This window comes from Pteropus medius, unplaced genomic scaffold (assembly GCF_902729225.1).
Source record: "Pteropus medius unplaced genomic scaffold, Ma_sr-lr_union100, whole genome shotgun sequence".
NCBI lineage: Eukaryota > Metazoa > Chordata > Mammalia > Chiroptera > Pteropodidae > Pteropus > Pteropus medius.
In genome coordinates, this window is record NW_024352947.1 from 3,552,788 (window position 1) to 3,575,739 (window position 22,952).

The 22,952-nt window shown below is 47.9% G+C and overlaps 1 protein-coding gene and 1 pseudogene across 1 annotated transcript in view; both read left to right on the top strand.

Annotated features, from left to right (window-relative positions):
- RYR2 (ryanodine receptor 2) overlaps positions 1-22,952 on the top strand; it is a 535,670-nt gene that overhangs the window by 9,562 nt on the left and 503,156 nt on the right. The gene's annotated exons all lie outside the window — the stretch shown is intronic.
- LOC120592706 (uncharacterized) lies at positions 14,714-14,831 on the top strand (annotated as a pseudogene).

The window sequence follows — 22,952 nt, forward strand, 5'->3', positions numbered from 1 at the left end:
GTGTGTGTGGGGTGTGTATGTGTGTCTGTGTGTTGGGTGTGTGTGTCTGTGAGTGTGTCTGTGTGTAGGTGTGTGGGTGTGTGGGTTTGGAGGAGGGGTCTTGGAGGCCGGAGACGCCCAGAGGGCCGAGGTGCTGAGGAGCGGACCCGCATCCACGACCACTTGGGGGCGGTGAGCTCGTGGTCCTGTGGGGACTGTGCTCCCTGTGATCGCAGAGGGGACGGGAGGCGAGGCGGTGACGACCGTGGCCATGATGGGGACCAAAGGCGCCGCCTCCGTCAGGCGGAGTAAATGGCTGGAAGAGCAGGTTAGATTCGTGGAGGATGAGCGATGACAGCAAGGACAGCATTCAGAACGGAGGACCGCATGGAGGACAGGGATCAGAGCTTCGGTAACGTGCCACACAGGTCTCTGAAGATGCCCCCAGAGTCCGCTTGCAGTTTCTGAAAATTTCATTCCTGTTATCTTTGGGTCAGTGGAAGTTTGGTAGAACAGAATAAGGGGTAACAATGCACTTAAAAGTGCCTTTTCATAAAAACCAGACGCTGTTTTAAAGAACTGTGTCAGGGACACAGCGATGAGTCCACATGGCCGGACTCGTCTTCCCGCCTGTCGGAGGGCAACGTGTTGGGGGATAACGGCACTCGAAACACCCCGCAGAAACGCGCACGGTGACTCACTGGGTTTGATCCTCGAAGCCCCTTCACCTCTCTCCTGGTTCTCTTCGAACGGCCCCTCCGTCCCCTCTGGTCCTGGGTGCGCCTGACGTGATTTGTCTTCGAGGCCTGCGCTCGGCGTTGGGAGTCGTGGTTCGTTTGCGAGGTCTGCTTGTGGGTTCACTGGAATGTCAGGGGAGCGTTACTTCCTGAGTCACAGGCAAGTGAAAGGCTGAGCTGAGCTGTTTGATTGATGGCTGTCAAAGAAGCTTAAAGCATCCAGTTGTGCTGTAGTCCTCTTTGTGACAGTAAAGAGGGGGCGTCATTCCTGAAGATGGGGTGTCATTGCTGAGTATGGAGGTGCCGCTGCTGCTACGCAGAACCGCACCGCCCAGAGAGGCCTGCCGGGTGGGCCCGACTCAGCCCCACGTTCACGGACTGGCGAAGGGGAGGAGAGAACTGTGGTCTCGGCCCTTCCTTCTGCGGCGCCGTCTGTCTGTTTCCCGTGGGGCCGCTTTCGTGCGGGCGCGTGTGCGCAGGTGCGCAGGTGCGCATCTGCGATGTAGCCGACACATTCCGTGAGTTTCTGGTGCACAGCATAATGATTCAACATTTGCACAGACTGCAGAACGATCCCCACAACGACTTAACATCCATCATCACAGTTACAAAATATTTTTTTCTTGTGAGGAGAACTTTTAAAATTTATTCCCCTAGCGGCTTTCAAATACATAACCCGGTGTTATTGGCCGTAGTCACCAAGCTGCGCATTACATCCTCATAACTGATTTATTTTAGAACTGGGACTTTTGTAGGTTTTGCTCACCCCCACCTTCTGCCCTGGCGACCACCCGTCTGTTCTCTCTCTGAGCTCGATTTTGTTTTTAGATTCCAGATATACGTGAGATCATACAGTATTTATCTCTGACTTATCTCCCTTAGCATAATGCCCTCAAGGCAGATGGCAAGATTTCATTATTATTTTTTTATGGCCGAATAATATTCCATTGTATTTAGCACATTTTCTTTATCCATTCATCCATCAATGGACACTTAGGTCGTTTCCATATCTTGGCTGTTGTAAATAATGCTGCGGTGAACATGGGGGTGCAGAGATCTTTTCGAGTTAGTGTTTTTGTTTCATTTAGATAAATACCCAGAAGTGGAATTGCTGGATCATCAGGGAGTCCTACTTTTGATTTTTTGAGGAACCTCCATACTGTTTTCCATAGTGGCTGCACCAGTTTACATCCTCGCCAGCGGTGCATAGGGTTCCTTTTTCTCCACCCCTCGCCAACAGTTACTTCTTGTCTTTTTGACATTACTCATTCTAACAGGTGTGAAGTGGTTTTGATCCATCTTTTCTTTAAGTTCATTCTGAAATATTCGTTGACTGTTCGTTATGTGCCAAGCACCAGGCTGGGTGCCTGGACTCAAATATCGCTCAACTCGTTTCTGCCCTCAAGGACTTTATTTCATCTCCGGCGGGTGGGATGGGGAATAAGGAGAAAGCCAATGTTCTAATACAGAGCGGGCATAGGAGGCGGATAACTTACAGGAGAGGAGGGAGGGATTCAGGTCTGGTCATTAGGAGGGAGGGATTCAGGTCTGGTCATTAGGATTGTTCAGGCCTTCATGGAGGAGGTGACATTTACAGTCGCAGAATTTTCAGATTGAAAAGGAACTTCAAGTCTAACTCCCTGACTTTACCGTGAAAGCTAACAAAGGAACTTCAGGTGTTCTGGCTGCTATTTGCGTAGCTCGGACAGGATGACCGCAACTTGTTAGGTTCCTGGAGCAGTGCGTGTGGCCCGCAAGGCAGCTAGCTGCTTTCATACAGATCAGGAAACCGAGCGGTGGAGAGAAGTGACTTGCTCAGGGCACTTTGTGAGTAGGCGAGGGTGGTGGTGAGTCTGAGGGCCTTCTGATGCCGAAGACTCTTTCCTCCCTCTCTCCCTCCTCCCCCTTCCCATAGTCAGGAAAGTTGTGAAAGACTGTGAATTTGGCCACTCATTTGGGTTAGTTCCGCCTTTCCTTGGTCTTTGAGCCGTTTGACCTGTACGTCATGGAGAGCTGACGGCAGAGATTCTGGAGCGTAGGACATGCAGGCCGTGCGTGACAGCGTGGTCGTGGAGGCCGAGCAGCCTCCTGCTGGGCGGGCCGCTGCGTCTCGGTTCTCCTCGTGGGCTTACCTTTCCTACGTTCTCTGCCTTTGCACCTGCTCTAACATTGTACCGGGTCTTTCCTTACCAGTGACTTCAGGACAGTCTGCGACACGTGTTCATCTTATATTTGAGAGTCACGTTTTTACCTTTAAAAATTTATTCAGTATCACTAATCTGTCTTTTAAGATGGGTAGGGTTTTGATGAGTTGCGTAGGGAGGGTGGGCGGACAGAGTCCCAGGTGGACAAGGGACTGAGTGTGTTGGTGGCCTCCATTTTCCATCCCTGATGCATTTTTACTCGTCTCTGCCCAGATCTGTGCTCAGTGCATTCCTGTTCTCACTGGGCGCTGGGGACACTGTCTCTTCCCTTGTCACCTCAGATGGACCGCTGTTGGACCCTGTCACCCTCCCTGCCTGTCCCTGGTTGCTTCATTAAATGCCTGTCTGTGAAACCCTTTGAGAGGGCTACACCCTGACTGACAGCCGGCAAACACGTGTCTGGGAGGGACCGAGGGTGTGGGCTGTGGTGATCTGGGAGAGGTAGTGGCCTTGAGGCCACCAGGACTTATGCTTAATTCAGAAGGTAAGAAGGGCCTTTGAAGTTATTATTTTTTCTTTTCTCTTTGCCTCCTCTCCCCCCGCCCCCCCCATCTCCAGGGAGGGAAATGGGTCAGAGCTGTCTGAGAGGAGGGTTAATGTGGCAGCAGTTGCTAAGATAAATTGGAATATAGAGACGAGAGGGACTGGCACTAAGAAGCCGGTAGCGGACGGTCACCATGGAGCTGGTGGACGATCCCACCTGGGCTTGCGTGGTCCTGTGGGGTGGGAGGAGGCAGAGGCTCAGGACACGCTGTGGAGGAAGGGCTTGTGGGGCTGGTAACTGATTAGACGGATGTAAGGAGAAGAGAAAGATGAAGATGAGCTTAGGAGACTTGAAGGAACACGGCCCAAGTGAAGGCTTTAGGGGCGGGCAGTGGGCTGGTTTTGAGTTTGTCATGGATTTACTCGTGCCTCCCCCCGCTTCCCCAGCCCCGCTAAAAAAACATGTTGGACCCTCAGTCCCGCAGAGTGTGACCTTATTTGGAGATATGGTCTTTACAGAGGTCATCAAACTGAAATGAGGTCATCAGGGTGGGCCTTGACCCAGTATCACTGGCGTCCTGATGAAAAGGGGACACTTGGACGCAGACACGTACAGAGGGAGGATGCTGGAAGGCCCGGGGGGACAGTGTGCAGGCAGCACCGGAGCGTCTGCAAGCCCAGGAGTGCCCAGGGCTCCCGGATGCAGTAGGGAGGCCTCCGGCTGACTCGGCCTCACGGCCTCCGAGGGAAGCAGCCCTGCGGACACCCCGGTCTCGGCCTTCGGGCCGCCAGACGGCGAGACGATGTATTTCTGCTGTTTAAGGGGGGCCGTATTGCAGCCGCCCCAGGGAACCAATGCAAGGTGAAGGCTAGGAGTGGGAATTTTGTGTTTGGGAGAGAGGACGGGCCCACGTGCCACTGCTGTGACAGCGAAGCCCGGAAACGGAGGAGACGATCTCACAGAAGGAGCACGCAGAGCGCTCTGGGCGCGCGAGGGGACGGAGAGGTGGCTGCAGGCTGCGCGGGCTGGGACGCGAGCGGGTGGCAGGACGCGGAGCGCGGGCCGCGATGACTTCAGCCCGCGTGTGGACGAGGAGCGGGAGGCACGGGCGTGGTTGCTTGAGAGGGAAGCAGGGTGGAAGGAAAGTTCTCGATTTTTTTTGTGCGTGTGATGGGAGAGACCACGGTCTACGTTACGGGGCGGAGGGACAGCTGATGGAGCCAGGGGCGAGGGACAGGACAGCAGGGAGGCCACCGCCCTCCGCCTGCCGCCATGACGGGGCCCACAAATCGATGCGTCCCCCCTTCCGGCAGGTACTCAGCTCCTTATTGCTTTACCTAATTTGAGAGCACACATTATTTTCATTTGGTTTTCGGTTAGCTTTGCATAATTTCATTTTCTGCTGGAGACCTTTTGGTAAGCAATTAAGGTTAGAGCTTCGTTGCTTCCAAGCTGGGCGTGTCTTGTTTGGATGCTGCCTGGCGCTGGTGATTAAATAATCCAGCTGGGCTGGAACAAGTGTATGGCATTAGGACGAGTGGGAGAAATTCATATTGCCAGTGAGTTTTTTTTTTTCCCCACAGCTACTGACTCAAAAAGATTGCAAGATTCATTTAAGTATTTATAAATAATTTTAAGCAAATGGACAGTCTAAGAACATATTAAAACAATTTCCTGACAGGCCAGATCAAGGGAACATGTCGAAATATTTTAGGAAAGAAAATGATTCTGCTGATAGCAACTGTGCTTTGGTTGTCCTATTATGATAAATAGCTTAGCTGGCTAAACAAATTTCAGTAATAATATAGAGAATTAAGCAATGTACACTTTCTGAAATATTTTAATCTCCATACAAATTACATTTTAATGAAATTGGCACTATGCTGCATTTACAATTTATAGCTCACAAAGCTGTATTAAAAAAAATCTAAGCGGTAAATGTATATTGTAGTTAAGTGTGCAAATCCAAATTCATTTCATATTTAATACCAGTGACATACAAGTAAAAGCTTTCAACGGATGTCTGCAGTTGACAACAAAAAATGTATCTGCTCTCAGTCACTGCCCACAACACTTCTTGAAAGGAAACAGCTTTTGAGATGATGATTATGCTCAAAACTTTAAACATGCTCAAAATTTGCCAAACCACATGCTTACCGTGCATCAAATGCATAATTAAGATAAAAGTTAATCACCTTTTGCCCCATCAATAGGGGCAAAGTACAGTACATCTTATGTAATGTGTGTAGATATGTATTGTATACGTATGTATATGTGTATACCAAATGTCAATCAAATTTATATACTGTGAACATTCTAAGAACTTTCTTCAACCAGTAATGTGCTAGGTGAAGTATTCAGACCTGTCATCTGTCTCCTTGGTCTTGCCTGGTATGCCTGGGGCTGCCAGCCTTTGCTAGGTGTGCAGAAGGTCAAAGATTCTACCTTTCCGTGTGCCAGAATTAAATTTTAGAATAGGCCCAGACTCAAATTTACCAAATCACACCTATCCAGTTCTTACTCCTTTCTTAGAAAATGAAATCTCTCTTGCACAAATGCAAAAGAGGATTTGAGAATCCAGTGAGGGGAAAAGAGAGCTTGGACCAAATGATCTAGAGGCTTCCTCTTGGGACTCTACCCCCTTTTCACCTGCCTGCAGTGCTTATGGGTGCCGGTCCAGAGATGGAGAGTGAGGAGGGTGGTAATACTCAGCACGAATGAGAAGACGGGGAGAAAGCTGCCCAACGTTTTCATTGTAGAGCGAGAAGAAACTGCCATATCTACTGTTAGTAAAACATTTTCTAGTTTATGTCCTGCCAAGAACATTTTCTGCAGAACAAAATTTTGACAATTTCACACGGTTGGCAGAATAAGAAGCATGGCATAAGTTATAACAAACAAAAATAATGCTCTGGAAAGCAGGGAGCTGAATGTCAGTTGAGAATGGCACCAGTGATTTCATTAGTCACACTGTGTCATGCAATCACACAGTAGGATGGCACAGAGATCACGCTGTGTCATGTGGTCACACGGTAGGATGGCACAGAGATCACGCCATGTCATGCGGTCGCATGGTAGGATGGCACCGATCACACCTGTGTTATGCGGTCTGATAGGGGCCTTTTAGAGATGACGCCTGGCCATGCGATCACATTGAGATGGCACAGAGGCTGACACCTGTGTCATGCGATCCTATGACAGGATAGCACAGAATCACACTTCGTGTCATGCGGTCACATTGTAGGATAGCACAGAGAATCACGCCTGTGTCATGTGGTCCTGCATAGTAGGATGTACAGAAGTCACACAGTGTCATGCGGTCTGTTAGGATAGCACAGAATCACCCGTGTCATCTGCGGTCCTACGGTAGGATAACAGAGATCATTTGTCCACTTCCCTCTACAGATGGGCAGACTGAACCTCGGAGTTCCATAAGAGGCGGGGAAGCATATAGATAACCCGATGATTTAGAACACAGAAAGGACTTTAAAATTCCAGCATTAACAACAATGATGCATTGACCTACTATAAATAATGGAGTAAACCAAAATCTGACCAGAACAGAGCCTGGTGAATAAATCAAAGAGGAAGACTTGCAGATCTTTGCATAAGAGAAAACCAGTAATGGCACCCTCTGCTCGTTCAGACCATCAGGAAGGCAAGAACTCTGCATAATTTAGCAGAACAACTTCCAAGAAGGGGCCATATTATGGATAGAGTCTATTTTTATGGTTAGATACGTTCAGCCAATTTTTATGGGCAGAAGAAAATTACTGCCAAAGTATTTTGATGAGACTCTTCTGTGTTATAAATTGAAATACTGAGAACATAGCGAATTTCCACATGAGTGACATGGAGAGAAGAAAGGCTACTGTAAATTATAGGAGGTAAGGCTTTGTTTTTATTTGGGCACTGAATTAATATGTTTGCGACATTCATTTTTATTTAACTACACAGTCGACTTCGTAGTTGCTCCAGATATTATGAGTGCTATAAATATTGGGTTGACCATTTATTAGGCTGACGTTTCCACTGACAGGTGATGTTATGACTGTATGCATAGTCTCGCTTCCAACCAAGATGTATGTCAGGTATTTGTGGGGTGTGTGGGCTTATCCTAAAGCTGCTTCTTTGTATTTTAAAATATTTCCCGTAGAGTCACTAGTAAGTCTCCTAAACAGGAAAGGGCGGAGGCTAGAACCCAATGGCTAACCTGAATCTTCCTTCCTGGTCTGTGTCAAACCAGGTCCGCATTATCTGCGATCACCCGGTCCACATTTTTCCATTTTATCCAAGGGGAGATTAACAAGGATGATGAAATGCTGGCTGAACGCTCTCATATTGGTATCCATAGTAATTGAAATTACATGTAAATTTATATATTATTTTTATTATGTTCTTAGCATTTCTAAATCCTGTTATATGCAAGGCATTCTACTTGCCTTCGTGGGCATGAAATACATAAGACAGTCTTTGCCCACAAGCAGCTATTTCTAAGACTAATTTATTCGCCTTTCATAGACTTATTTTCCTGTCAAATTTTTTCTTAAGTAAATTTAAAATAATTTTTTAAATTGAAGTATAATATGTAATATGCGTATAGTAAAGCACATAAATCTTAAGTAATGGATCCTTGCAGCATGAACACGCCTGTGTTAACTACCACTTTGATCCATGTGGAGAGTGTTGTGTGCACCGAGAAACCTCCACCACACCCCTCCCAGTAGCTACCTGCTTCTCCAGAGGTTACCACCATACTTATGTCTAGGAGAATAGTTCTTTCCGTTTTTGCATGTCACGTGATGGAGTAATACAACATGTGCTCCTCTGTGTTTAATTTCTTTTGCTTGGTGCCGTGTCTGTGAGATGCGTCTGGCTGTGGCACGCGGAGCTGTGGCATGCGGGGCTCTCTACCCGCATCGTTTTATACCGCAATTTAGCCATTCTGTTGATAGATCTTGGATTGTTTCCAGTTTTTACTATTATGAATAAAGCTGGTATTCTCAAATATTAAATATTGCATGATCACCTGAATGTAGGTATGTGTACATTTCTGTTGGAAAAAGACCCATGAGTAGAATCGCTGATCGAAGTTTACATATGCTCAGCTTTCTAACCAGTTTTCCAAAGTGGTCGTACCAATTAATGCTCCCACCAGCCATGCTTAGTACATACTATTTCTGGAAAAATTATTATGATGTATTTCTTTGTGATTTTAATTTGCATTTCATGATGACTCATGGTACTGGACACCTTTTCATATCTTTAATGGTCATTTTGATGTACTCTTGTGAAGGACCTATTCGAGCATTAGCCTGTTTTAAAAATAGAGTTGTCTTTTTCTTATTTGTTCAGAGTTTCATATATTGTATGTACGAGCCTTTTGTCAGATGCTTCTATTGCAAATATCTTCTCCAATACCATTGCTTTTTCACCCTTTTACTTGTTGTTGTTAAACAGCAGGTTTTCATTATGATGAGCATCGGTTTATCGAATTTTTTCATTCATTGTTGGTGCTTTTCTTATCCAGTTTAAGAAACCGTTGCTTACAAAGGCCATGAAGCTGTTCTCCCTGTTATTCTAGAGTTTTATTATTTTAACTTTGACATTTAGGACCGTAAGCACGGGTATCTTTCGGACTTTTATTTCCTCGATCTATTTGTCTTTTCTGATCCCATACTATAACTTAAATTGCTCTAGTTTAATGCTGTTATATGTTGGTGTCCTCTAACTTTACTCTAATCCTTCAAATTTTTTTTTTGCTATTCTGGGCTCCTTTCATTTCAGTTTAAATTTTGGAATTAGCTTGTAAATTTAAACAGGATAAACTGCTAGAATTTTTAATGAGTTGGTATTGAACCTCTAGATCAATTTTGGAAGAACTGACACCTTCAAAATGTTAAGTCTTCCAGTCTACGAACCTGGTTTATCCTTCCGTTTATACTTAAGTATCTTAACTTTCTGTCAGTAATTACACTGTTCTTTATAAGAAGTTTTGCACATTTTTATGGATCAGATTTATTCCTAGGTACTTGATGTTTATTGATGCTAATATAAATGGTATTCCTTAAAATTGATTCCTAGAATGTATTTACACATCGATCTTGTATCTAGCAGCCTTGCTAAGTTCACTTATTAATTTAAATAGTTTATCTGTAGATGGTTTTTGGATCTTCTGTGTACCCAGTCATGTCATTTGTGCATAATAACCATGTTATTTTTTGCTTTCCAGTTTCCAATTCTTGTTCTTGCCTTGTTGTGTTGGCCAGGACCTCAGTAAATATGAACTACAAGATGCGATGGCAGATTATCGATCCTTTCTGTTAGTTTCAGGGAAAACTTAGGTAATTTAATCAGGTATGAGTTTTGCTGCGGTTTGCTAAGAGACTTGCTGCTTCCTGCTTACCTGGTGCACATGCAGCTTGAACATGTGTGGGTTTAAATCTGTTATCTTAGTTTTAGCTCCATAAGTTCTTCGTACCTCTTTATTTTTCCATTATTTTGCCTTTTTAAAGATTAATCAAGTAGTTATTAACAAGCCTCTACTGCGAGTTATACATTCTCTGTTACTCTTTTAGTGCTTATGCCGGACATTATAATATGTATCCTTAATTTATCAGGATCTACCTTAAACGAGTACTTTTATATTTTCCTGGACAATGCGGGGACCTCATAACACTTTAACATCATTTACTCCTTCCTGCTTTTTGTGCTGTTGTGGTCGTATATTCTAATTCCCCCTATATATTTAAACTCCCTAAAACTTCATTATTGTTCTTTTATCAGTCAGTGTTCATTTTTATTTACCTGTTCGCTGCACCGTCTGGTACCTTTCATGCCTTTCTTCCCGCATCACGATGCCGACACCTGGGATATTTCTTTCTGCTGTCTGAAGAATTCCCTTAAGACTTCTTTTATATGGATCTACTAACGATAAATGCTCTGTTTTTGTTTGAAAACATCAGTGTTTCTCCTGGTCTGATATAGGATTGGCAGTTGGTGGTGCATTTTCTTTTAGCATTTCTTCCATTGTTTCTATTGAAAGGGCAGCTGTGAGCCTTGTTATTATTTAAACAAATTTTGAAGGTGACATTTTTATTCCGTTTATCCTGTTTGGGATTTGTAAAGCATCTTGAATTTGTGGCTTGACACTTTTCATCCATTTTGAAAAATTCTCGGCCAGTCTTTCTTCACACGTTGCCGCCGCCTCGTTCTCCCGCTTCCTCGCTTTGAGACTCCAGTTATATGTGTCTTGTTCCTTCTCGCCATGTCCTTTCTACTTTCTTTTCTGTATTTTCACTCCGTTTTCTCTTTGTACTTAAATCTGGATATTTTTTCCTGACCTTTCTACCAGTTCACGGATCTCTTTTGCCATGTCCAGTCAGCCGGTGAACCCGTCTGCAGGCAGAGCTCGAAGATGTGGGTTCAGACCCAGACCACCGCAGTAAAGCAAATGTCACAATAAAGCGAATTTTCACGTGAATTTTTTTGGTTTCCCAGTACATAGAAAAGTTATGTTTACACTATACAGTAGTCTGTTAAGTGCGCAGTAGCGTTATGTCTAAATAAACAGGGTACATACCTTAATTAAAAATATATTATTATTATAATAATAATTAGAAATAAAAATGTATTATTGCTAAAAAATGCTAACCATAATCTGAACCTTCAGCAAGTAGTAATCTTGGTTTTGCCTCGATATTGATGAAAATGCAGTATCCGTGAAGAGCAATAAAACAGAGTATGCCTGTACCGAATTCTTAAATTTTCACATTTTATTTTTTTGTGATAAGATTTGCATTTCATTCATTTTCTAGATTCAAGTTCTCTTGTGATATTCTTCCTCTTTTTATCCATTTTCAAAGATACTTATTGTAGCGGTTTTGTAATAGATAATTCCAATGTTTGTATCACATGTAGATTTCTGTTGTCTTGTTTTTCCTCTTGGTTTTCAGACATTTGGTCTCATTTTCTGACATCTGTGGTGTTTTATTATTGAAAGCTGGGCATTATGTAAGAAAAATTGTAGAGGTCTGGATGATGTCTTTCCCACATGTGTAATAGTCCGTATTCTCCCACAGACACCTCCACGTCTGGCAGGCAGGTAGAGAACATCACGTTAACTTACCTGAGGCGTGGTTGTTTCTAAATTGCCCATAGTGACGTGCTAGCTCTTCCGGAGTCCTGCCTGAATGCCTGAAAAATCAAACGTGCAGAGGCTGGGCTGTTGGCAAAATTTGTGCCTTGGCAAATATACTAGTTTTATAGGTCATAACCCTTGGACCTGGCTTCAGAACAGTTGCAAGTGCTATTGTTACCTATGTACTGTTGAAACATTATTGTGACAGATTAGGTTATGTTGGCTGTCCACTGTCCCTTGCCAATGTGGCTGTTCGTGGAAATAGATTCTCTGTTTCATTCTGCCATTTACACATTTTTTCTAGTGGATGGATGTTCTCTATTCGTAGAGATTAAAAATTAAACCTTTCATTTCTTAATGTAGTCTTATCTACTCTATATTTCTGTTGCGATTATAATCACCCCGAGTTCTGCAAAATGGGTTTGGAAGACGTGGTTCCATAGTGTCGCGGTGAGCACGTCTGCTTTACATGCAGAAAGTCCTGGGTTCATGCCTCAGTGGAGCCACAATCCACTGTCTATGGCCGTGCCATCCTGAACAAGCCTGATGTCGATCTTGGAAGCTAAGCAGGGTCGGGCCTGGTTAGTTCTTGGATGGGAGACCACCTAGGAAGACCAGGTACTGTAGGCATAAATAAAAGAAAAAAAAAGAAACACAAAAAACAAAATGGGTTTGGGCGTGGGAATTTAAGAAAGGCCCTGCTCTGTTATGGTTGAAGAAAACGCTTGAATGAATTCTTGTTCACCGAACTCCATTTTTACTTTGTGCTTAAGGGGTTTCACTGACTGTTTTCTGGGGTTTAATGTATAAAATGTGTTTCCTGTTACTGTTTTTAGAATCTCCCTGTATAATTGCCTTTAACTGACCTTTTCCTCCAACCCGCTCCTAGGGGAGCCACTAGAGAAAAAATACAACAGAGACGTGGTAATGGCAACAAAATCTCTCGTATCTCTTAAAAGTGTGGCATGACTGTAGCAGGTCCAGGAAAAGCGCCCTCTTCTCAAAGGAGCTTATTGAAGTAAGAGAAGTTTGATGATGGATGGGGGCAAATGGCTCTTCAGGACATGATGATCTGGAGCTGCTAAGTTTTAATAATGGAATTAAAGTCTGCTCTCTGTAAGTTGCTCTGGAGGAGTCTTGGTGACTGTATACTAGGCCCTAGGAAAATCTATGTGGTAAATTGCAGCTTATCACAGTTATGGATCGTTTTCTGGTAACTCGGCTGTATTTTGTGATAAGGGAAAGTGGTGGGGGCGGCGGGGAGAATAAAGAAAAGCACTCAGACATTTTGTAATAGAATTTGAGGGGAGAGATTTCGAAAGGGTAATTTTCTCATGTGTACTGATCCATACATTTACTTTTTAAGGGATTTAATAATTGTTAAAATTATTTGTCTCTAGTATTTCAAATCAGGCAGAGTAAGTGGGATAGTTAGAGCTTGTATGATGGGTACAGAGTGGACTTTTGTGCTGGACGTAATCATTAATGTCTGTCATCCAGATGGCTGCAAGTCGTCCAAAAATCAGGAATGTTTATGCAACACTTAATGTAAAAGAGAAGTATTTCCCAAGAAAAATCCTCGATGATGCTCTTTATTGCCTTTCACAGTTTTTAAAAACCTAAGTGAATTATTGGGAGTAAATAATTTCCTTCGATATTCTGGCAAAGTCCATCTTTTTTTCCTCTATAAAATACTGTGAGGCAAGTGTTTGGACATTTTTTTAATGATGTATTTTCAGAGTTATTTACTTGAGCTTATTTTTATTAGGCCATTTCTCAAGGAACATGTTTAGCTTTATTATTTTTCACTTTAATACTGGTTTTGTTGCGGGATTCTCGAACAGAGAGACGGGACGCGGAGGCTGTGAGCAGGAGGCAGCGTTTATTATCGATGCCCGGTGATTATCAGATGCTGGCACTGGCTCGGCGGATTCCTATCCAAAGGCTGAGCCCCGACTGTGACATAAGGGGGGTTTTATACAGTCTTGTCACTCCTACGCAGCCACAGAGATAAGGAAGAGCATTGATTGGTTGGCAAGCTACCAGAAAACATGCCAGTGGAGAGTCCTTGAGGTGCGGGGCGGTCATGAGCGAACTGGCCAGAGCAGGCAGTGGCCAGGCGGGGTCAGGCTGCCACAGTTTTCCCTGACCATTGCTTTTCATAGGACGTTTTTCTTAAAAACTTGTACTTGAAATTGAAATGCCCGTAGAGAATGGCATGATGTTAGTAACCATTTTCCCTTATTCTCACCCTCAATTTCTAACTGTGTTCGCTGCTCCCTTATTATTAGACACTCGTCACCCACCGTTAAGGACATCGTGTCTGTCCAGTGAAGCCCCTGGGATGTGGTTCCACACCCTACATTTGCAGGAACATTTTACTTTTGCATGTTTCATGTTTTTCTCTGGCATGCCGACCTGAGCAGAGCTGGAGCCCCCGACCCGAGGGCCCCGCGATGGCACGCGGCCACCCGCAACTCTGCAGGTCTGGAGTTGGGGACCCCGACTTCCCACGGGTGGGGGTGGGCTGCCCTGCTTGGGAGGAGAGCGCATGGCGGGGCAGGGTCAGGTGAGGGGACTCCTATGACCAAGGAGCGGAGACGGGAGGCGCGAGGCGTGACTGGCGGCACCGGGCAGCTGGCTTTTCAGTGTTTCCACCCACAGGCCACCGGCAGGGGCGGGTCGGAGGGTCTCTGGGGTGTCGTCTTTGCCTTCGGAGCTGCCTGCTGCAAGCGCGAGGCGTATTTGGAGACAGGTGTTTATTTTGGTGGTGGGTCGGGGCTGGCCTTCGCCTCCGGTTCACATCGGCGCCCCGCCCCCCGCGCCCCGCGCCCGGCGCCCCGCGCCCCGCGCCCCGTGCCCGCCCGGCCGCGTGGCCTCCGCGAGGGGCCATTGTAGCTGTGTCCCCTGCGCCGCATGGACGCTGGGCGGGCGGACAGGATTACCGGGATGACGGCGGGGTGGAGGGGGGCGCCAGGCCGAGGGTGAAGGAAGGTCCTGGCACTTTTAACTGGCGCGTACTTGTGGCGGACAGTGTCCGCGGTGCAGGTGGCGAGTGCGGGCAGGGCCCCAGGAGACCTCCGGGAACTGATGTGCCCGCGTGTGATACAGCGGGTCTTAGAGCCAGGGCGCCACACGGAGTGCAAAACGTCCCATTAAGAGCGTTCCACTCTACGGCCCTGCTGCCCTGAACAAGCCCGATCCCTCTGATCTCAGAAGCCAAGCAAGGTGGGGCCTGGCTAGTACTTGGATGGGAGACCACCTAGGAAGACCAGGTGCTGTAGGCGTAAAAAATAAGAACTAAGGGATTGTAAGATGACAAGGTCCTTGCAATCTGTGAGGTCAACCAAGGGTCGCCTCAAAAAGTGTTCCATTGGAAATGATAATACTTTGGGCAGACCAGATTATATAAAAGTATGGTTAAAAGCAACTTCACCTTTTTCTGTTTTTTAATGTTATGAGAATTAAAATGACACATGTAGCTCATGTTCTGGTTTATCAGCGGATGCTGCCCTGACCTGTGTGACCCCGTGGGACCAGGAAGAGCAGCATGGGCCCGTGGGGGGAGGGTGTGGCAGTGGTGGGGACGTGGAGAGGCTGCTGCAAACTCGGCCGGGTTCACCATGAGGTCACTGCGTTGGTCAGCCCGCTGCCCCCTTTTTACATAACCCGCTTCAAACGGGTGCCCTTGCCTCAGCCTGTCTCCACTCGTCGACTTGCGTGGGTCTAGCGCACGTTTGAGTGTCATATCAGCTGGGATCTCCACTGCCCTGAGGCAGTCGCGAATGCCCTGTGTCGAGTCCATCCTGTGCCTGGACACTGAGGGTCGGGGAAAACTGTCCATCGGAGGTTTTGCGTTTGTGCGACTGGAGCTGTGGTTGTATCTATACGTGAGGGACATGGCGGGGGGCGGATGACTTGTGGGCCGGTGGCTTCTAGGCTGGCATGTACGTGCAATCCTGGGGCGCGTGGCTGGGGTTGCATGGCCGCTCTGGCAGGAGAGTCAGGGCTGGGCCCCGCATTTGGGAGCCATGGTCGTAGAGTGGTGTGTGAGGGTCACCCTGCTTTGGGGACAGACTCTTGAGAACCGAGCCCTTCTGATTCAGGTTTAGTGGTTGGATGTCAGTTCTCTGGTTTTAAAACCTGACTTTCTAAGCACGATTTTGAAAGCCTGTCTCATAATACAGCATAATCAGAGTTTTCCACCGTTTCTGCCCATTGTTTTTTTCTGCCTTCAGCGGAGGGAAAGAACGTCAACAAAGGTTCTGAGCCACAGACCTGATGTGTCTACTTTTGCTTCCGTCCAGGGTGTCCCACATTTTTGCTCCGTAGTCCTCCGTGTGGACACCCGAGGCCCACACTTCACGGAGGAACTGCCAGTTATAAAGGGACAAGCTGGACCCTGAGAGGTCCCTTCCTTTATGCGTATGTGTGTATACGTATGTACACATACGTGTATACACACACACGCATAGGTACATATGCACACCTATACACTTACACACACGTCTGTGTAGGTATGTATGTGCTTGGAGTTAGTTGCTAAATAAAATTCCTCATCTCATGACAGTTTAGAAATGTCTTGATGAATTTATGTGCGCGATACATGTTACATATATCTTGCCCACAAGGTCTGCGTTCCACACGTCTCACCGTGTGACACCCCAACGACCCATCTAAACTGAAAGGCGGTTTTATTGGCTCTGCCTGGAAACCTGCACTTGGCAGAGGCTCCCTTGGTTGGTCGTGTGGTCAGTAGGAGGAGCTGTGTTAGGGCTGACGCGGCCTTCACCCTGAAAAACCGGGGTTCCTTCTCGCCCTGCAGCTGCCCCTCCCTGAACTCCCTTTCCTTTCACTGGAGGCAGGAGTTGTCAGGACCTCCCTGAAGGAGCAGCGAGCAGCTCCAAGGTCACTATGAAGTTTGGATAGAGAAAGAAGTGGGGGGTGAAGGCTTCCTTAGAGGCTTCCTTAGAAGTCTCCAGTCCTGGTCACACACTGTTTGTGTCTGGGAGGTCACCAGCTCGAATCTTGGTTTGCTATGATCGGGTGCTGACCAGCATTAATTGATTAAAATAGTACCTGACGTTCGACACTTCGGAGTAAGCAGTTTTCACGTGTTAACTCATTCTGTCCTCCCATGACCGTGTGTGCGTGCGTGCGTGCATGTGTGTGCGTGTGTGTGTTTATATGCCAGCATGCGCCCTATCTTGCTTTAAAACGAAGGTCTTTTGCAGGAGCCATCAGTGAACTAAGGCGCCGTTTCCATGGTCTGGAAATGCAGTATGAAAATCGTTATTGCGAGTGCACTTCGTGTTAACTTGTCAGTGCTGCTTTCATGCACTGCCCTGTTGTCATGTGGAATTATAATCCTGTATCGTGTTCCTTCCATCGTCACTTTACCCTGCTTGTTCCGAATCAAACTCATCTGTAGGAAGCTGGCTCCTCTGCTTTCGTCCAGTCATCCTTTCTTTTTCTGGCGTCTGATGTTCCTTCGAATTTTATAAGCAGTAGGAGCACAATCAGGCTGTGTAAGCAAAGCCGCGACACCAAGAGCGGAGGGTGGAGACACTGAGCGGCACGTTCGAGAAAGCCCAGCGTTTTAGGGCACGTCCGTGATTCTGACAGCCAGCGGCGGGAGTGGGTGGGCCTGGCTCTCCACGGGCACGAAGCTGGTGGTCGCTTTTCTTCGTGCACCGAGCGAGCGTTTGGGTAGCAGACAGAGCAGCGGGGGGTTGCTCGTGGCCCACACACCGTCCCTGGTGGTGCTTCGCTCGTGTCACCCCCACCCCAGTCACCCCCACCCCCACCCCCACCAGCTCCTTGCCGTTCCGGTGCCACTGCTCAGGGACTGTGATTCGCGTTTGCTCAGGCACTTCCTGCATGCGCTTTCTCTTTTCAGCCCCCAGGGAAGAAAATGAAATGAAGAGCTGATTTGGGGCTCATTATAAGGTGAAGTTGACTGCTGGTCTCACCGTGGCCCCCTTGGGCAGGGCTGGCTCCCCCTGAGAGCCCAGAATACCCTTGTCATCGGAGCTGCACCCCCAAGCGGTGAATGATGACGGGAAACCACGGGACTCGCCTTGCCTTGCACGTTCGCTATCCCGCATGTTAAAGGAGGCAGTTCGTTATCTTTCAGTAAAGACTTCTCGAGGGCGTTATTGTCATTTATGTTCGTTTTCAGTATGATTTGCAAAATTCGAAGTGAAATTTCAGTTTCTCTGCAGGCTTACCTAGTAGACAGCGTCTAAGTAATGCCAATTGAAAGTTGATCCCTCGGGGTATCAGCATGGTGTTCGCAGTGGCTTTTTTCCTCCCTCATAGAAACACTTTGTAAAACACTCCACCATCCCAGCTGCAGGGCAGAAACCGGGCTTGGTGTGAAAATGTGTTTTTGCAGCCAGAAATATCTGGGTTCCATTCCTGCTTCCGCTGTTGGAAAAGTTGCTTTAACCTCTCCGAGTCCCTTCCCGTTTCCATAGATCCAGTTTTCGCCTTGCTCAGTAAGTGTTGATTTCTTTTCTGCTGTTCCTGGGAGCTGGAGGGGGAGAGGGAGGCGACGAGATGGAGTAGCAGCCTGCAGGGTACGGTCGGAACAGTGTGTGTGTGTGTGAGTGTGCGTGCGTGTGCACGCGCGTGTGCATGTGCATGTGTGCGTGCACGCGTGCGTGTGCGTGTAATCAGATGGCTTTCCTAAAACCAAGAACCAAGAGCATTCGTAGTGAGACGCTCCAATGCTCGATTTCAGTTGGTCAGTGTGAGGATCCTCCAGGGGAGAGACACCGGGGAAACCGCTGTGTCAGGCAGCTCCTGACACCCCAGGCTACGGCGCGCTCTGTTCCTTCCTGTTGGTCTGCGGGGGCCGCGTAACAGCCCCACCGACGAGGCGACTTACGCAACGGACGCGTATTGTCTCACGGTCTGGAGGCTGGAAGTCCAAGGTCAGGTGCTGGGCGTTTGCTTCCCGCAGAGGCCTCGCCTCGCCTCGCGGACAGCTGTCTTCCCGCTGCCTCGACACCTGCTCTGCGTGTGCGTGTCCTAATCCTATAAGGCAGCTTGGACTGGGGCCCACACTACTGACTTCCTTTTACTTTAATTTTCTCTTTAAAGGCTCCAAGTAGAGTCACATTCTGGGGGCTGAGGGTTAGGGCTCCGACATAAGGCTTTTGGGGGAACACAGCTTCCCATCTCAGGGACCACGATCTTTTTAAACCCGTCTGTGTTCTGAACTCATCCTTGCTTCACCCTCATCTGTTACCTTGATTTTGCTGAGTCGGTGTCTTGGTGGGAAAGAAAGGAGGGGTGCCGACTCAAGGGGGCGCGTGAGCACGTCGGTGAGCTGACCCAGCCAGGGCTGCCGGGGAATTCACTTCCTGCGGTGCCCCTGCTTCTCAGCGATGCTGGGCGTGGAGGTCACAGGCAGTGCGTTTCGAGTGTGTGAGGACCTAGGGTCTTCCCTCTGCAGATGCAGTGGAGCCAGGCTGGCCGGGAGCAGTGGAAAGTATGCTTTTTAATTAGATAGCGCTGATGACTGTGCAAGTTAACCCTGGGGCGGGAGGGCTGTGAGTGGCCCGTGCCTGCGTGTAAGCGGACCTCCAGCCCTCACGTCACAGCGCCGGGGCTCGTTGTGGCCCAGAGCTCTGCTGCCGTCAGGCTGCTGGCGCGGTCAGCGTGAGTCTCCATCTGAGCTTGTGAAAGGTGTGTGGGCTGCTGGCCCAGGAACGCGGAGCCCCTGCGGGAGGGGCTGCTCTGGGAAGATGTCTGCCGTTGCTTCCCAGTAGCACCTGGACCAGCATCTGGACCAGGGAATGACGTCCTAACCGGCCTCCATCCTGCGGGCTCAGTTTCTGTCGAGCGTGTTTGTAGCAGCAAGCCTGCCCCACACTTCCATTTCCGGTTCAGGCCCGGGCTGGAGATGCACTGCTCGGCCGTCCTTCGCTGCTGTTTTTTTTTTTTCCCCCTAACTTGGTTACTTACCTGTGATGAGTCATCTGATTTTATAGTCTAGCGGAGTCAGGATGGAAACTGTGAACGGTTTTGTTCCCATGGAGCGGCACAGTGTGACAGGTGTCATGGGAAGCGTGTGCTCTTCGAACACCCTTTGCGGATGGAGGTTTAGTCCTAATACCAGATGCGCCAGGACCCATTTTTTTCTTTTCAGCCCAGAGATATCAATAAGCAGAAAGTGGCATTCACGCGAGGGGCACAGTGAAACTTGCTGGATGTCACACATTCTCAGACGTGACCTGGTGACCGCCTGATGTCCCTCTTGGTGTCTGGGCCCATCCAGGGTTTCTCTTCCCGTGTTCCTCCTACTCCAGTGGCCTTGGGTGTGGTTTTAAAATGAGCCTTAATAGAAAATTGAGATCTCCAGTGGTTTTTACCTAAGACATTCTTCTCATTATTTAAAATAGAGAAAACACTCTAGATCACTTTAGAAAGACAGTAGTCCTGCCTCGGTTCCCCTGGGAATGCTGGCTCACATTACTGGTCCGTGTGCCACTCACTTGGCATCTGCTGGCCTCAGCTGAGACCTGTGCTCAGCAAACCTTCAAATTTAGAGGTAGGATCATGGCTGCGTCTGCTATTTCTGTCTTCCAGAGAATGCTGGAAATTGCTGTAAATAGATGGAAGACACGATACTCACCGAAGTTACTCCTTCTCCTGATCCCAAATTGCTTGGGATTAGCTCCCTCCAGAGATGTGCCTGCCATCTGTGCTTGGCATGTGTGCATTTATGGAGTTGTGGCCTTGGTGTTTGGGCAATATGCACATGGTTATTCTCAGACTGGTTTTTCTTAGATGTAAATAGAGAAAGCTGCCGTCCTGGTAGGTGTGTGTGAGAATAAGCAGAGCCTTTCTTCCCATTGCTTTAGTCAGAATTTTAGATGTATTTCCAAGTCAGATAGTGATGTGAAGAGGAATAGCCATTTCTTCCCCTGGACTGTTCCATTCCTTCTGAAAACATTCATGACGGGAAATAATTTTTTTGTTCAGTCTAGTACTAGTTCAGATTTGTCACTAAGAGGTAAGAAGTAAGAAGCAACCAAAAAGCCACATGATTTTAAAGAAATAAGCGACTCAAGTGTGTATATGAGCTCATATTTTATCATTAGAATCCCTAAAACTAGTAAAATCCACACTAGTTTTAGCAAATAACGGCGTATTACTAAGAAATTGAAAAAATAGCGTATAGTTTAGAAAAATAATTCACGTTCTTAACTGTTCTCATCTGATGTTGAAGTACATAATGTAAATATAAAACTTCGATTGGTGAGGCTATATAATGGAGTTTTAATTGGGACTTTGGAAGATTAGTCTTAGGTAGTCTGCAGAGATGAGTTTATAAGGTTGGTATGATGGGCAGAGAATAATCCCCCCCTCAAAAAAAAAAATCCACATCCTAATCTGTGGACCCTGTGAATGTTACAAGGCCAGTGAATTTGCAGATGTGATTAAGTCGAGGACCTCGAGATGGGGGTGGGTTGTCCTGGGTCATTTGTGTAGATCCAGCGCAATGACAAGGCTCCTCATACGAGGGAGGCGGGAGGCCAGAGTTAGGGAAAATGTGACGGCAGAAGCAGAGGTCAGAGGGAGACTGGTGGGTGCCGCGCTGCTGGCTTTGAGGCGGAGGAGGGGCCGGGAGCCATCAGACTCTTCCTTGGAGTCTCGAGAAGGAAGGCAGCCGTCCAACCCTTTTTAGACTTCCGCTCTCCAGAACTGTGCGAAGATGTATTTGCCATGTTTTAAGTGACTCTGCAGCAATTTGCCACAGCAGCAAATGCGAGCTAGTACAGTTGGGTATAGAAGTAGGGGATCGTGATGGACGCGTTCAGTGCAAGCTGCTCGGATGGTTCGAGGCTTCGTGTCCCCTTGGTTATAAATGACTGACCGTGGTTTGACCTTTAAATGTGAAAGGATTTTCCGTCGCAGAAAGCCCACAGAGAGAATTTTCTACTTGGCCAAGTGTTTCAAGAGGAAGGTTCAGTTTTAGGAAGGAAGATGGGCGATGAGGTTTAAAGGGTTAAGAGCCACTGGGTCGCCTTCACAACAGATCGACCTGGGAGCATCGCCACACGTACACTGCCACCTTTGAGTTACCGGTTAAATGAAGATTATGTACTTGTGTGTCATCTCAGGCATTTGTTTTTGGAAAAATCTTCACGTAATATTTCTATAGAGTAAGAGCTTCGGTTGGTAAAAGAGTGTTAGGAAGGTTTTAATAGATGTTGAATTTGAAAATGGCTGGTGAGTGGACCGAATGAAGGGAAATCTGAGATCGGCCACCTGTTAACTGCTCTGTGCGCATCCAGAGAAGCAGCGGGCAGCGCTGTTGTAGGCGCGTCATCGTCACATGGGCTGCTCCGGGTGCTTCCTGAGGGGTGCGGGCTTGCTCTCGTTCCCTGCACGGTGGACTTAGGTTCCTGTAGGAAACACATCACCCCCAGGAGGTCGCCCTTCCCAAATCCCTGGTGATAAGGACTCAACATGGACACTTCAGGGGTGGCTCCTCTAAGACCCATTCTTCAAACCCTAAACCACGGCCAAACCTGAGCTCCTACTGCCCGCCCCTGCCCTTTAAATTCTAGACTTGCAACCCCTTGGAGGGTGGCCGGCAGCCAGAGCGTCGTCGAGTCTAAGGTGCCCTGGACACAGAGAGTGCCGCTTTTAGCGCCAGGGTGAAGGTGGCGTGTGGGAGAGGAGCCTTCAGGCGTGGGTCGGAATGGGGGACAGTATGTTTTTGATCGGACAGCACTGCTCTGTGCGATCATTGAGTAGAGAGAGCGCCCAGAAGTTGAGAGCCCAGACAGCAGGCTCCTTGATGGACACGCAGGGACTTTGGGCTGGATGTCGGGCGCCCACAGTGACGCCGTTCTCGGGGAAGAGCTGGGAAGACGCTGAGACTTTTAGAAACACCCTAGAATATGCAAAGGGGGCAGCTGGTTCATCCGTTGATGTGGGGCAGCCTGGACCATCAACCAGGAAAAGGATGAAGACGGGAGAGCGAGGGCAGCCCAGGGACAGTGATGGAGTGGACGCTTCTGCGGGGAGTCTGGGCTGACACGGGGCTGGGCTCAGAGAACCAGGGAGAGAGCCGGGTCAGCCCTGAGGACGGGGCTCGCACAGACACGTCACTGCTTCGCTGGGGCCGCGGCTCGGGGGCGGGGGTGGAGGTGGGCATGAGCGCTGGATCTGGAGGCAGGAGGAGGGACAGAGGGACGCTGAGGGACTGGGGCTTCAGGAGCGGCCAGAGGGATCAGTTGATTCTTGTGTCAAATGAAAGTGGTTGTGACGATTGTCCTGTAAGTGGCACAGTCCGCGTACGGCCCTCCCTGACCAGCCGACTAGGCGTGTTCCCCAGGGGAGGGGCAGCGCAGGTGTGGATGCAGACGGACGTGGAGTGACTCGGG